Genomic DNA, 15,919 nt, shown 5'->3' with positions numbered 1-15,919 from the left:
ATCAATATACGCATAAGAATTCTTAGATGTTACGTCTTTAGTGTCCTCTATGGAGTAGAAAGCTGGAGATTTACAGATAATGCCATAAATTAGAGGCATTTTAAATGTGGTCCTACCGACGTATGTTGGGGGTCTCATGTATACACCACATAAGTAACATAACTATTCTCCAGAGGCTAAGAAAAGACAAAGAAATTATCAATACCATAAAAAAAAACAGAAAATTGGCTTACTTCGGCCACATCATGTGTAATGATAAATCCCGACTTCTACAGTTGATTCTACATGGCAAGATTGAGGGTAAGAGAGGCTCTGGACGTAGACGTATATCCTGGCTGGCCAATCTTAGGAAGTAGACTGGTCTAACGTCAACTGATCTATTTCGAGCTGCTGTGAATAGAATAAGATGGGTCAATGTGGTCGCCAACATCTCTAGAAGATAGAACATTTAGAAGAAGATTGTGAGAACATTATTTGAGGACAAATTTCATAAAACTCTGCCGCCAACACGGCATGCTTTATTTAATTTAAACAAGAGATTTGAGAGCACTGGCAATGTTGTTGATTTACCTCGATGTGGTCGTCCACGCACTTCACGTTCAGAAGCAAATCTACAGTTAGTTTCTGAAAGTGTCGTTGAAAACCCCACCGTATCTACTAGAAGATGGGCTTTAGAACTGGACATGCCTCGGTCAACTCGGACGTGTCTCGGTCCACAAGTCTTCAAGACATAATGAGTGAGTTGAAATTGAAATGCTACCGGCCACGACTTCTGCTTGCTTTACATGAAGATGATTTTCGATGTGAATAATGGAATTTTCAGAATCGTTCGTAATTCGGACTGAAGTTAAAAATAATTTTACCGATCGGATTTTATGGACAAGTGAAAGCCATATTTAAGTTAAATGGCAGGGTTAATCGACATAATTCTGTTTATTGAAGTGACAGTAATCCCCATGCGGTTTTAAAAGAGTTAAATCGTGGGCAGGAATTTGTAGTGGAGGGATTGTAGACTAATGAATGGTCATCAACCAATGATGTAACATTGATAAAATTTTAGGCAACCAAACGCTTAAGCAACATTGACAGCTGAATTATCTTCTGTACACTGAAGCAAAACACAATATTCGTTGTTGATAATAATTTCAAAAATAAATTCAATTTCAACTGATCATCACCATCATCTTCATTGGTTGTACAATAATTATGAGGCAAAACTTTTTTAGAACAATCATCCATTCCCCTGTCGCTAGCAGCTTTTATTGATCTTTTAACTTCAACTGGGATTTACTGAAAGTGTTTCTTTCAAACAAAAGTAGTTACCAGATTTAAGGCACCCATTCTGTGTAAATGTAACCTAGGATAAAGCTCATATTGAATATTTTTACTAGGTGAGGTAGTAGGATATCAATAACATGTTGCAGCAGAATGGAAAAATACCATATTCACCAAATGATTTGTAGGACTCCAAATGGTGCAAGCATTTAATGGCCCATTCGATTCAAAAACCAATATCAACAAAAATAGATTATAATAATAATATATAGAATTAACACAACCAACGAACAGATATATGCATTGAAATGATGGACACTTTAAGAAGTTGAAAAAATCACCAGGTAAAAATAAAAAATATTTTTTGAAAAGGTGGTACTAAGAAGATTGTAACATAAAGCAAACCAGACGGTAGATTCAGATCTTTCACAAGATATACTAATAATTATATCACTGAAATCATCGGCGAATGAACCAGTTTAAATAATAATAAAATGTTCCGAGAATGGAAGAAAGTCCGATTGCAGAACATATTTATTGGAAAATATAAGATAGGAGATAGAAAGAAAACCCCAGAAACTGAAAACACTCTCTGGAAGAATAAATATAAATGTCGACTTTGGATCGTAAAAAGTCCAAAATTTTATGCCAATCCAGTATAGTAATGACTGTTACTATGTTTCCGGTAAATATTTATTATTCATATTTTCTAAAAATCGTATTATTTACAAAACACAATGTACTTATTGTTTACACAGGTCAATTTATTTGATGTAAGCTGTAAATTACTTACAATATCGAAACAACATGTCTATTTAAATTTAAGATAATTTTCATTATTCCGACCCAAATGCACTACTAAGTAAATATTTGACCTTCTTTATCACTAGATATATCTATTACTAGCTGATTCGACAGACGTTGTTCTGTCTTAGCTATGAATATTCAATTTGAACTGAAATCTATATATATATATATATATATATATATATATATAAATATCGTGGCACGGTGTTTGTCCAAGCTAATATTCAAAAACCACTGAGACAATTGCAATAAAATTTTGTGAAAGTGTATTTGTTGGTCCAACTTAGGAGATAGCATATTTTTTATCTCGATGAATGACCATTATTTTTTTTTTGTAAATTTAAAATGTTTTATATGACTTCACCCCTACAGTTTTAGTTCATTTGATCCATGTAGTTATAAAATATCATAAAATGACGTTTAACAAACATGATTTTATGTATTTATAACTTTTTCCCATACAAACGGTTACATTATGCTCTTATACAAAATATTTTATTCGATGTACCTCCACAGTAATTCTTTTAAACATAAAGTGACGTTTAACAAACTTCAAAGTCTATTTACTTTTTTTGCTTAAACTTGAGAAAATATGATAAAAGTGGAAAGAAAATAGTAAAAGCAGTTTTATATTCCCATACAAACAGTTATATATACCATATACTATCAGATATAATAATGAATCTTGAGTTTCTAAGAATGACTTCTTAGAAACTCAAAGCCTATTCCGAACATTAGCTAATCCAAGAAAAAAGCCCTGAAAGAACTTCAGTCAAATCTAAGTCTAGTCATTCTTCCCGCCGATAAAGGCAATACCACCGTCATCCTTAACACTTTTTATATCAATAAACTCTCCAATCTCATTGGACTACAGACCAATTCCTAATAATCCAACAACCTATCTGGAAAAAACAACAAAAGCCATTATCAATAAAACCTCTTTTCCAGTTGACATAAAACAATCTCTAATTCCTTGTGAAAAGTCTTCCAGAACACCTCGAATATATGGCGTACCCAAGATTCACAAACCAGATATTCCTCTACGTCCCATTGTCAGCGCATACACAATACGCCCTACACAATCATTGGCCAAAACTCCAACCTCTCGCCGAAAATGTATCATCCTTCGTCAAAAATTATTTTCATTCCATCGAACTTCTTAAACAATACCCTATCTCACCGTCAGACATTCTATTTAGAAATCGTTTCACTTTTTACAAACATTCCTATTGTTACGATAAATAATGACTGGTAATATCTAAACTGTAAATATCCTTTCTAATTCAAGTATTTTCCAGATCATATACCTGTCGGCAGAAATTTCTGGTAAGAAGATGCACGGGTCCCCTACGCTAAAAGACCTGTTTGGCTCCACGACGATCGAATAAGTTCTGGAAGGTCAACGCCGCTTCGAGAATAACTGTATTTTATATTTAAGGAGGGAATTTTGTTGGAAACAGCGAGTCTAAAAAATAATATCGCGTCGAGTTTCGAATTGTAACGCGTATTGTAATAAATGTAAATAAATTATATAATTATTAGTGTGAAATAAATTAGTTATATTGTACAAATAAAGACTTTAAATAAACTTGTAAGTGTTATAAATGTAGAACCTTTAATAATAAATAAAGACAATAAATTAGATTAATAAAAATGCTACACTATAGACGAAACTCAAAACATTCTGAAAACTAAATACAGTATTCATCAAGACCACTTCATCATCCAGCCTCAAGAGTCCACTGCTGAACATAGGCCTCTTCCTCATGTTTCCAACCCCGTCTATCTTGCGCCGCTCTCATCCAGTTTTTATTGAGTCTTCTTAAATCTTCAGTCCATCTTGTAGGTGGTCGACCGACGCTTCTCTTGTCTTCCCTTGGCCTCCATTCCAATAACCTCTTTGTCCATCGCCCATCTGTCATTCTGGCTATGTGTCCTGCCCATCTCCATTTTAGTCTGGCTATCTTCTCGATGATGTCAGTCACTCCGGTTCTTCTCCTGATGTCTTCGTTGGTTATTCTGTCTCGCAGAGTTATTCCTAACATAGACCGCTCCATTCTTCTCTGCGTGACTCTCAGTTTGGTAGCTGCTGCTTTTGTTAAGGTAAGTGTTTTTGCTCCGTACGTCAAGACTGGGAGGACGCACTGATCAAATACCTTTCTCTTTAGGCATGTGGGCAGCTCACTTTTAGTTTCTCTCAGTTTTTCAAATGCTGCCCACCCAAGGCCGATTCTTCTCTTCAGTTCATGAGTCTGGTTATCCCTGCCAATAATAATTTCATGTCCCAGGTATTTATATCTATCTACGAGTTCTATTTCTTTCCCACCAATACTGATGTTCTGGTTGGGTACCAAATTGGTCATGATTTTTGTTTTCGAAATATTTATATTTAAACCTACACTTTCTGTAGCCACAACGAGTTCCTGTACCATCTCTCTTGCCATACCTAGATCTTCAGCTATTATAAGTATATCATCGGCGAAACGTAAGTTGTTTTGATATTCTCCATCTATTTTTATTCCCTTTGTCATCCAATCCAAATTCTTAAAAGCATGTTCTAGCACCGTATTAAAAAGTTTAGGTGACATTGGGTCTCCTTGTCTAACCCCCCGTTCTATTTTTATGCGATTACTGTTAGTATGTAATCTGACAGTGGTTGTTGCCTGCAGGTATATTTTGTATAATAATTTAGTATATCTATAATCTAGCCTGCATTCTTTAAGCGCCTGTAATATTTTGCTTAGCTCAACTGTGTCAAAGGCTTTGTGAAAATCGATAAATATTAGAACTAGAGGTTTATTGTATTCCACTGATTTCTCCATTAGGGTTTTTATACTTTGTAGATGGTCATTTGTTCCGTAACTTTTTCGGAATCCTGCCTGTTCCCTTGGTTGATAAGTCTCTAATTTTCTTTCCATTCTCTTAACTAGTATTCGCGTAAACAACTTATATATATGGCTGAGGAGGCTAATCGGTCTGTAATTCCGTCTTCACCCGGGGTTCGATTATTTTTCATTTTCTTCGGGGCTTCTTTGATTTCTGATTTTGTTATATCGGGCATTAAATCTGATCCTTGGTTTAATACCCCAGTTTTTAGTGTAATTGGAGGTTCCGTATTGTTATCTTTTTTTCTTGATCTATATAACTCTGTGTAGAACTCTTCGACTATTCTTAATATTTCATCTCTGTTTCATATTTAATATTTCATCATCAATACCACTTATCTCTCATTAAACATTTTATGTCCAACACTTATTTCATCATCCTGCATCAATTCTACAGACAAATAAATGGTGCCCCAATGGGCTCCACATTATCTCCAGTAATTGCCAATATTTTTATGGAAGACTTCGAGACCCGAGCACTATCCACATCAATGCTCAAACCCACATGTTGGCTACGATATGTTGACGATACATTCGTCATTTGGCCCCATGGCAGGGATGCTTTGGTGTCTTTTCAATTTTATCTGAATGGTATACATCTTAGTATTCAGTTCATGATGGAGGTGTAAACCTATTCATCCCTACCGTTTCTCGACGTGATCATAACGAAAAAACAATCCCAAGGTTTTCATCACTCTGTTTATCGAAAACCCACCCATACCAATAGTTACTTACATGCCAACTCTCATCATCCCCCTTCACAAATTAATTCAGTCATTAATACGCTTGGCTCCAGATCAATACGTCTTTACGATGATGCAAGTAGACCCGATGAGCTCTCTAGTTTAAAACAAGCCCTCATCCAAAACTTCTTCCACACAGCATCCACAGACATCAATCTCCCACTCAATCTCCACCCAAAGACTCAGACCCTCATCATACGAAAGCTTGTCTTACATCAAAGGTGTCACTGACAATATCGACAAAATTCTAAAATCAAGAGGAATAAAGACAATATTTACCCCCCAACAAAAACTTTCATCCCTTGTCCAATCAAAGACAACATTCCAAATAAACAACACCTTGAGTTTATGAAATTCCTTTTGCAGACTACCCCCGATCCTATATAGACCAACAAATAGTAGAATCCAAAATAGGATTTATGAACATTCCATTTCTGTACGCAATTTCAACTCAATTTCAGAGGTGAACACCATCTTCATACAGGTCACAAAATTGATTTTGAAAACTCCAGAACTATAGCCCCTATCCGCTTCTATAAACCAAGAATTTTCCGAGAATCCATAGAAATTGAAAAAAGGCCAAATTGTCTCAATAAAAGAGATGACGGCATACAGTTACCTTCGACTTGGAGACCTCTCGTAAAGAAAGTACCGTCCGCTCCACCCGTCAATCAAAATCCTACTATCAGAAATGTTCGCTCCAACCCCTGCGCCAATCCCCACTCCAACCTCCACCCAAGCCACGTCATCATCGACGGTATAAATGACCCTTCCTCTATTCCCAGGACCAGTAAAGCATTGATTAGTGATCAGTTTAGTAGTGTCTGGGGGCTCGGGAGATTGAGACCTCGGAAGTCCTGAAGAAGACATCGAAGAGGATGTCGAACACTCGGCGCAATGATAATTGACGCGTTTCAACCCGGAAAACTGTTAAGTTCAATATTAATTCCTGTAATAGTAACCGCGGAAACCATTCGGAACATTATATATATATATATATATATATATATATATATATATATATATATATATATATATATATATATATATATATATATACAGGGTGATGAATCGTCAAATCGTCAAACGGGCGATAGGAAACTGAATTGTAAATTCTAAATTGTTGAATTCCTGCTTCCCTAATTATTTTACACCAAAAGTCAAGAAAAACTATTTGTAGAGCACTGAAATATGTATCGAAAACAAATGTTAAAATTGTTCTACGAATTAAACGTATTCCAAAATTGTGCAAGAATGTAATACATTTTTTAGGCCACTCCTTAAAGTCAGGCTACACGCGGTGCAAGAATGTGTATGAAATGTTGCGTTTGGCCATATTGATGTTTCTGATATTTGACAATATTTGAATTGCAAACATTTTTATTTTGTGATTTATGGTTTAAAAAACAATATAGTTGATTAAAAATGTATTCAGTTGAGGAGAAAGTAGCAATAATAAAAATTCAGGCAATAGTGCGCGTATAGCAATAGCCAGAACAGCATTTACTAATATGACAACCTTGCTAAGCAACAGCAGCCTTAACTTAACGCTTCGATATCGCTTTGTAAAATGTTACATTTACTCCATACTGCTATATGGTGTAGAAACCTGGACCATAAAGGCCAATGTGATGAACCGATTGGAGGCCTTTGAAATGTGGGTATATTTAAAATTCCCTGGAGAGATTACACAACAAATGTCGAAGTATTAAATCGAATGGACAGAGACCGAGAATTGTTGCCAATATTAAAAAGAAGAAAAACTTCTTATCTGGGTTATATATTTCAAAATTCCAAGTACCAGTTCTTAAAGCTTATTATGGAAGGGAAGATAGAAGGAAAACGGGGCATCGGATGAAATAAATACTTGCTACTTGCTATGGCTTAAAAACATAAGGGATTGGACAAATCTCGATGACCATGCACTCTTTGGAGCCACACAAGACCGAGAGGAGTATGCCAGAATTGTCGCCTTCTTCTTCTTCTGGTTCCTATCCGTTTCGGATGTTGGAAATCATATTGGCAATCATGACCTTGCTCGCTGCGGCTCGAAACAGTTGTCGCCAACATCCACTAAATGGATAGGGCACCATAAGAAGAATAGTGCGCGAATTGTCAGTTCTTTTTTAGCGTAAGATATCCCAATAGACAAATTCCAAGTCATTCAACAATTCAAAGGATTTTAGAAAATTTTGAAAATACTGGGACCGTGATTTCTAATTGTATCTGCACAAACAATATTGTTGAGGTACCAAGAAATTTAGAAAATCAAAATTAAATAAATGTATAAACAGCAGTTGTAGAAAATCCTAGAATAAGTTCTCGGACCTAGTCTAATATTCATAATTCCACGGCCTTAAAAATTTTGAAAAGGAATAAATTCCGTTCATATAAATTTCAATGTCATCAAGAACAAAAGGGAATGCTTAGCGACGATCGGAATTTTGTTAAGAAATTTTAGAGAGGGCTATGCAGACAGACAATTTTTAAAAAACATTTTGTTTAATTAAATAATGAACCTAACGTTCAAAATTATAGGATTTGGTCGACAGAAAGCCTGAGGATATTATTGAAAGCCATACCCAATATCGCCGAAAAATAAATGTCTGGTTAGGAATATTTAGACACAATATTATTGGACCATTTTTCTATGAAGAAAATTTAAATTCAAAAAAGTTTTTAGACTTGCTACAAGAAGAGATTTTACCCAGACTTGCAGATATAGCTCCAGATGAAGAAGAAATTTGGTTTCAAATGGATGGGTACCCTGCGCACAATAACTGGGAGGTTAAGGAATTCCTTAAAAACAGCTTTAATAATTGTTTGATTGGACCTGACAGTAATATTAAGTGGCTCCCGAGATCGGGAGATCTAGGTCCAAACGATTATTTTATCTGGGGGCATCTAAAATCAAAAATCTATTCTGATCAAAAGTTTACAGATATTGAAGCATTAAAAATCGAATTATTGAAGAGTGTGCAAAAATAACGCCAGACGTTCTGGCTAATGTTAGACGAGAATTTTACAATTGAGTGGGATATTGCCTAGTACAAAATGGCTTATTGTTTAAACATTTGTGATAGTTTTATGTTTAGAAATTATCATAAATTATTTTTAGGAAGGATCACAGTAAAACTATATTGAAATTCTTTGAATTGTTGTATAAACTGGCATTGAATTGGTGTGTATTATAATATCTTATATAAAGATATGATAGTACTCGCACTATTGCCTAAATACATTATTGGGATTTTTCGTGAAATGGGTACATTTCATTAACTTTATTGCTTTGAAAACAATATGATTTATTGTTTACGAAGTACTATTTATTATTCACTAGTAGTAGTAGTAATTGTGAAAATTTGTTGTTTATAATTTAATCATAAAATAAAATATTGACAATTCAAATATTGTCAAATATCAGAATCATCAATATGGCCAAAAGCAACATGTCATACACATTCTTGTACCGCGTGTGGCATGACTTTAAGGGGTGGCCTGAAAAATGTATTATATTTTTGCAAAATTTTGGAGTACGCTTAATTCGTAGATATATATATATATATATATATATATATATATATATATATATATATATATAAGAAATACTGGATATTATTGACTGTCTATATAAACAAAGAAAACAGTTTGTTAGGGATGCAGTCAGTAGGTTTGGCCAGGATGTTATAGAAACACTCTTTTGACTTTTGGTCGAGCTTTCGGAATTACTTTATTCCTTCTTCAAGACACTGTAATTAGAAGAAAGTGTAAATATTTACAACATATCTCAAATTATCATTACAACTTACTAGTCGTTGAGATTATCTGTGTAAAGCTACGACACTCAACATTGAAAACACACATATAAAATATAACATTTAAAATAATAGACAAAATACATTTTAAAATTTGTTGAATAGTTAAAATTTTGTTTATGACATCTTTTAATGGTGTGTTTTGACTGATCCATAGAGAACAGAAAAAAAAAACAAAACAAAAATAGTGTGGTTTAAAAGGTAATTAGGAGTTCTTGCTATTATGTTAATGGAAATAATATTAAACCTGTCTTGATAGTATGCAACACGTTTTGTATACAGGTGTATTATGGTGTGTATATGTAAAAGTAAATCTTTATTTTATTTTTGATGTTTTGTCAGTAAGTAACAATAAATGTTGCTCAATTTATCTATGTCTGACTTTTTATTTATACAAGACGTATTAGATTTTATGAAACACATTTCCAAGAAAACACGTTTAGTATGGTTTTTTTCCTTTGCCAAAATACAGGAATCATCGAAATTAAATTCATGTTTTAAAGTTAACGCATGTTCTGTGAGCGCGCATGCGTTTATCTTTTTGGTTTTTATGTCACTGCGATGTGATATTACTCTATTGTGAAAATTACGAGATGATTCTCCGATGTACACGTTTTCACAATTGGCACACGGTATAGAATAAACAACATTCGACGACTCCTGTATTGTGAAAGGATCCTTTGTCTTTGTGTACAACTTCGATACCGTTTTCACATTCTTAGTTGTAATTTTTAAGCCACTAACATTTTTGAAAATGTTCAATAGCTTAGGTGTGAGAACTGGAATATAGGGTAGGCAACCATACGTTATTTTAGATTGTGGTAGCTCTGATGTGTTCTGTGTCAATGTCTGTGTCAGTTGTCGGACTTCATTCATCTCATTATTATGAAAATTTTGGTTATCAGAAAATTGCACAGGAAAAGGAGAACCAAAAATGAGTTTATTCAATAGCCCTGTAGGATAGGAGTTCTCTTGTAGTATAGATCTCAACTTTTTTAGTCCCTTGTCCCTGAACTCGATGTGTGATAAGTTGGTAACCCTAGTTTTAAGGGCCAAAACCAAATTTGTTTTCATCTTAGATGGATGTTGAGAATAAAAGTTTATGTAACGGTTACTAAAACAAGGTTTACGATACCATTCCGTCCTTAGCATGCCATCACTGCCCCGATGTATAAGCATGTCTAAAAACGGAATCATATTGTCAGCTTCTCTCTCAACCGTAAACTTTAAGTGTTCACACTGGGCGTTAAAAGTGTTTAGAACATCAGTTACTTTGTTTTCAGGGACAGATAAGATCAAATCATCAACATATCGTTTGATAAAAGGTATGTGAAAAGGTATCTTTTCCTTACATGTTCTTATAAGTTCATCCAATACAAAGTTACATAGTATGGGGGATATTTTGCTGCCCATTGGAGTGCCAAAAATTTGTTTAAAAAAATTACCATTAAACAAAAAGATGTTAGAGTCAAAAATGAATGTTAAAATTCTTATGAAATCACCTAAACTGATCTTGGTATGCAGAGAGATGCTGTTCCAGTTATTTTTGATGCTGTTGAGAATAGCATCTAGTGGTAGGTTTGTAAATAGTGACACAACATCTAAACTAATTAGTATATAATTATTCGGAACTTTAACATTATTAATGAAGTTACTAAATGTGAAAGAATCTCTAATATAGAATTCATTGGATTCGTTGTAGGAAATTGTGAGGATATCACCTTACAGATATCCTCACAATTTCCTACAACGAATCCAATGAATTCTATATTAGAGATTCTTTCACATTTAGTAACTTCATTAATAATGTTAAAGTTCCGAATAATTATATACTAATTAGTTTAGATGTTGTGTCACTATTTACAAACCTACCACTAGATGCTATTCTCAACAGCATCAAAAATAACTGGAACAGCATCTCTCTGCATACCAAGATCAGTTTAGGTGATTTCATAAGAATTTTAACATTCATTTTTGACTCTAACATCTTTTTGTTTAATGGTAATTTTTTTAAACAAATTTTTGGCACTCCAATGGGCAGCAAAATATCCCCCATACTATGTAACTTTGTATTGGATGAACTTATAAGAACATGTAAGGAAAAGATACCTTTTCACATACCTTTTATCAAACGATATGTTGATGATTTGATCTTATCTGTCCCTGAAAACAAAGTAACTGATGTTCTAAACACTTTTAACGCCCAGTGTGAACACTTAAAGTTTACGGTTGAGAGAGAAGCTGACAATATGATTCCGTTTTTAGACATGCTTATACATCGGGGCAGTGATGGCATGCTAAGGACGGAATGGTATCGTAAACCTTGTTTTAGTAACCGTTACATAAACTTTTATTCTCAACATCCATCTAAGATGAAAACAAATTTGGTTTTGGCCCTTAAAACTAGGGTTACCAACTTATCACACATCGAGTTCAGGGACAAGGGACTAAAAAAGTTGAGATCTATACTACAAGAGAACTCCTATCCTACAGGGCTATTGAATAAACTCATTTTTGGTTCTCCTTTTCCTGTGCAATTTTCTGATAACCAAAATTTTCATAATAATGAGATGAATGAAGTCCGACAACTGACACAGACATTGACACAGAACACATCAGAGCTACCACAATCTAAAATAACGTATGGTTGCCTACCCTATATTCCAGTTCTCACACCTAAGCTATTGAACATTTTCAAAAATGTTAGTGGCTTAAAAATTACAACTAAGAATGTGAAAACGGTATCGAAGTTGTACACAAAGACAAAGGATCCTTTCACAATACAGGAGTCGTCGAATGTTGTTTATTCTATACCGTGTGCCAATTGTGAAAACGTGTACATCGGAGAATCATCTCGTAATTTTCACAATAGAGTAATATCACATCGCAGTGACATAAAAACCAAAAAGATAAACGCATGCGCGCTCACAGAACATGCGTTAACTTTAAAACATGAATTTAATTTCGATGATTCCTGTATTTTGGCAAAGGAAAAAAACCATACTAAACGTGTTTTCTTGGAAATGTGTTTCATAAAATCTAATACGTCTTGTATAAATAAAAAGTCAGACATAGATAAATTGAGCAACATTTATTGTTACTTACTGACAAAACATCAAAAATAAAATAAAGATTTACTTTTACATATACACACCATAATACACCTGTATACAAAACGTGTTGCATACTATCAAGACAGGTTTAATATTATTTCCATTAATATAATAGCAAGAACTCCTAATTACCTTTTAAACCACACTATTTTTGTTTTGTTTTTTTTTTCTGTTCTCTATGGATCAGTCAAAACACACCATTAAAAGATGTCATAAACAAAATTTTAACTATTCAACAAATTTTAAAATGTATTTTGTCTATTATTTTAAATGTTATATTTTATATGTGTGTTTTCAATGTTGAGTGTCGTAGCTTTACACAGATAATCTCAACGACTAGTAAGTTGTAATGATAATTTGAGATATGTTGTAAATATTTACACTTTCTTCTAATTACAGTGTCTTGAAGAAGGAATAAAGTAATTCCGAAAGCTCGACCAAAAGTCAAAAGAGTGTTTCTATAACATCCTGGCCAAACCTACTGACTGCATCCCTAATAAACTGTTTTCTTTGTATATATATATATATATATATATATATATATATATATATATATATATATATATATATATATATATATATATATATATATATATATATAAATATCTCATTAGCCTTCATCAGTCCATCTTTGGACATAGACCTCCCCAATCCTTTTCCATTCTTCTCTGTCTGTCGCTATAGTCATCCACCTAGAGCCCACGTGCTTCTTGATATCATCTGCCCATCTCATTTGGGGCCTTCCTCTGCTTCGTTTATATTCCCACGGTCTCCAACTCATAAGAATTTTGTTCCATCGGTCTTCTTTTTGTCTTATATTGTGTCCTGCAAATCTCCATTTCAATTTTGCAACTTCTTGTCAACATCCCTCACTTTTGTTTTCTCTCTTATCCACTCGTTTCTCTTTTTATCCATTAATCTTATGTGCAACATTTGTCTTTCCATTGCTCTTTGGGTTTTTATGATTGTGTCCATGTTTGCTTTTGTAAATGTCCACGTTTGGGAACCATAAGTGAGAACAGGGAGTACGCATTGATTGTATACTTTGGTCTTAAGATGCTGTGGATATCTTTTGTTTTTAAGAATGTAGCTTAGTTTGCCAAATGCCGCCCATGCCAGTCTAACTCGTCTTTTTATCTCTGCTGTTTGGTTTTCTTTGTTAAGTTTTATAATTTGACCCAGATATATGTAATCCTAACTTGTTCTATTTCATCTTGTCCGATCCTCATTGTGATGTCTTCATCTGTATTTGTTATGATTTTGGTCTTGCTGTAATTCATATTAAGCCCTATCTTTCCAGCTTCTACGTCCAGTTTTTTCATCATTTCAAATAATTCTTCTTTTTTATCGGTTATCAATGCGATGTCATCAGCGTACCTTAGATGGTTCAAGCGTTGTCCACAAATTTTTATACCAGCCTGTCTCACGCCTCTATTTATTTGTATCGATTTTGTTCCTTCATATACTTTAATTGTTGTTTTGGCTTCCTTATATATATTGGCTATTAGTTCCGTATATCTGTGGTCAATTCTGCTGTTATTCAAAGAACTTTTCACTGCCCAATGTTCGACACTGTCGAAAGCCTTTTCGAAATCTATGAACGCTATATATAGAAGAATGTGGTATTCACTTGCTTGTTCTATAAGTATTTTCATACTTAGTAAATGGTCACTTGTGCTGAATCCCTTTCTAAAACCAGCTTGTTCTTTCGACTGGTATCCGTCGAATTTTGTCGTCAATCTATTGGTTAAAATTTTTGTTAGGAGTTTATACATTAAATTGAGGAGTGTTATAGCACGGTAGTTTTTTATATCTGCTTTATCCCCTTTCTTGTAGAGGATAATGGTTACGGATTCCTTCCAGTTGTTTGGGATTTTTTTTTCTTTTAACATCTTGTTAAAAAGGGAATGTAGAGTATTAATTACCACTTTTCCACCATATTTCAGCATCTCTGCAGTTATTCCATCCACACAATTCATATTTTTGTTGTTCTGTATTACTTCTTCTATTTTTATTTCTTGTTCTTTTCTCTTATTTTCTTTTATTATTCTGCTTATTGTTTTATTGATTTCTACATATTCTATAATTTCCTTATATATATATATATATATATATATATATATATATATATATATATATATATATATATATATATATATAGCTCTGGGATGTTGACACCTAATTGATCGAATTTCGTAAAAGTATTTATACCGTCTGAATGGTCACGTTTTGGTCACAAATGGTCAATAGGTTTCAGCTTTTGGTCAGTTCTGGTTAATTTTTTATTAAGGGTTGAAAATTTTCAAAGACAAAAAAGATGTTGGCACCTCATTGAACGAAATCTATAAAACAAATGACTGTATTCGATAGAGATTAAAACGCTGACAAATGGTCAGATATATTGAGCGTATGGTCAGTTTGTTTTTGCGGTGAAAATAATTATTAAAATTGCAACGACCCTAGCACGCACGCGGAGTCCATTAAAAATTTTAAAAATACCAGGATTGCAGTTCCTTGCGACAATAAACATTTTAAAAACACTGGGAGAACAGTAGGTTCCCGCGTTTTTCTAAATCACTATGTTACAGCTAGTATTTCTGAAATATAATTATACCACCTAAAAGGTTACAAACAAGTTGATCTCCAATGGTCAGTTATTTCGAGAAATTGGTCAGTTCTATGTAATTTTTTATCAAGTATAGAAAAATTTTCAAGGGCAGTTGATATTAGTTTCTCATCTAAATCTCAACATTTTTACAGGACACCAAGTCTTACAGTGTTGCGCGATTTTGAATATGTGATGAATTGTAAGTTTTCACCCAGACACATTCTTTAGATTCTAATCATAAGAAGCGGTTATAGTAAAACTTGTTGATATCTAGACAGTGTAACAGTTGTTAATGATAATACGAATTGTAATAGATTTCTTTGTTTTGAATATTGGGACGCGATTAATACAAATATATTATAACGGGATTAACTTCGCTGATAGGTTTGGCAAATATGCATCTTAATACACATGCTCTCAAATATACACCGTTGTCGCGTCTAAAAATTAGTTTTTCTTGTCTAATATCATTGCTATATTTTTGTAGAATATCCAATTTATAATTGTTAAATCTGATCTGATTTTTATGCAGTCATTTTACTTATTCTTTTATTAGAATAAGTGTACAAAAATATTACTTAGATGCACAAATTCATAGCAGTAGTAATTAAGAAAATTGCTAAGAGTCATTAAATATTCTGGAAATTCTCAAGTGTTCTGAGACATATTGTGT

At 33.5% G+C, this 15,919-nt stretch overlaps 1 protein-coding gene across 2 annotated transcripts in view; it reads right to left on the bottom strand.

Moving 5' to 3' along the window:
• Pi4KIIalpha (phosphatidylinositol 4-kinase II alpha) overlaps positions 1 to 15,919 on the bottom strand; it is a 115,926-nt gene that overhangs the window by 72,276 nt on the left and 27,731 nt on the right. The window lies entirely within an intron of this gene.

Source organism: Diabrotica undecimpunctata, chromosome 1 (genome assembly GCF_040954645.1).
Source record: "Diabrotica undecimpunctata isolate CICGRU chromosome 1, icDiaUnde3, whole genome shotgun sequence".
In the NCBI taxonomy this organism is placed as follows: domain Eukaryota; kingdom Metazoa; phylum Arthropoda; class Insecta; order Coleoptera; family Chrysomelidae; genus Diabrotica; species Diabrotica undecimpunctata.
The sequence above is the reverse complement of the archived record's forward strand: the minus strand, read 5'-3'. Positions and strand labels throughout refer to the sequence as shown.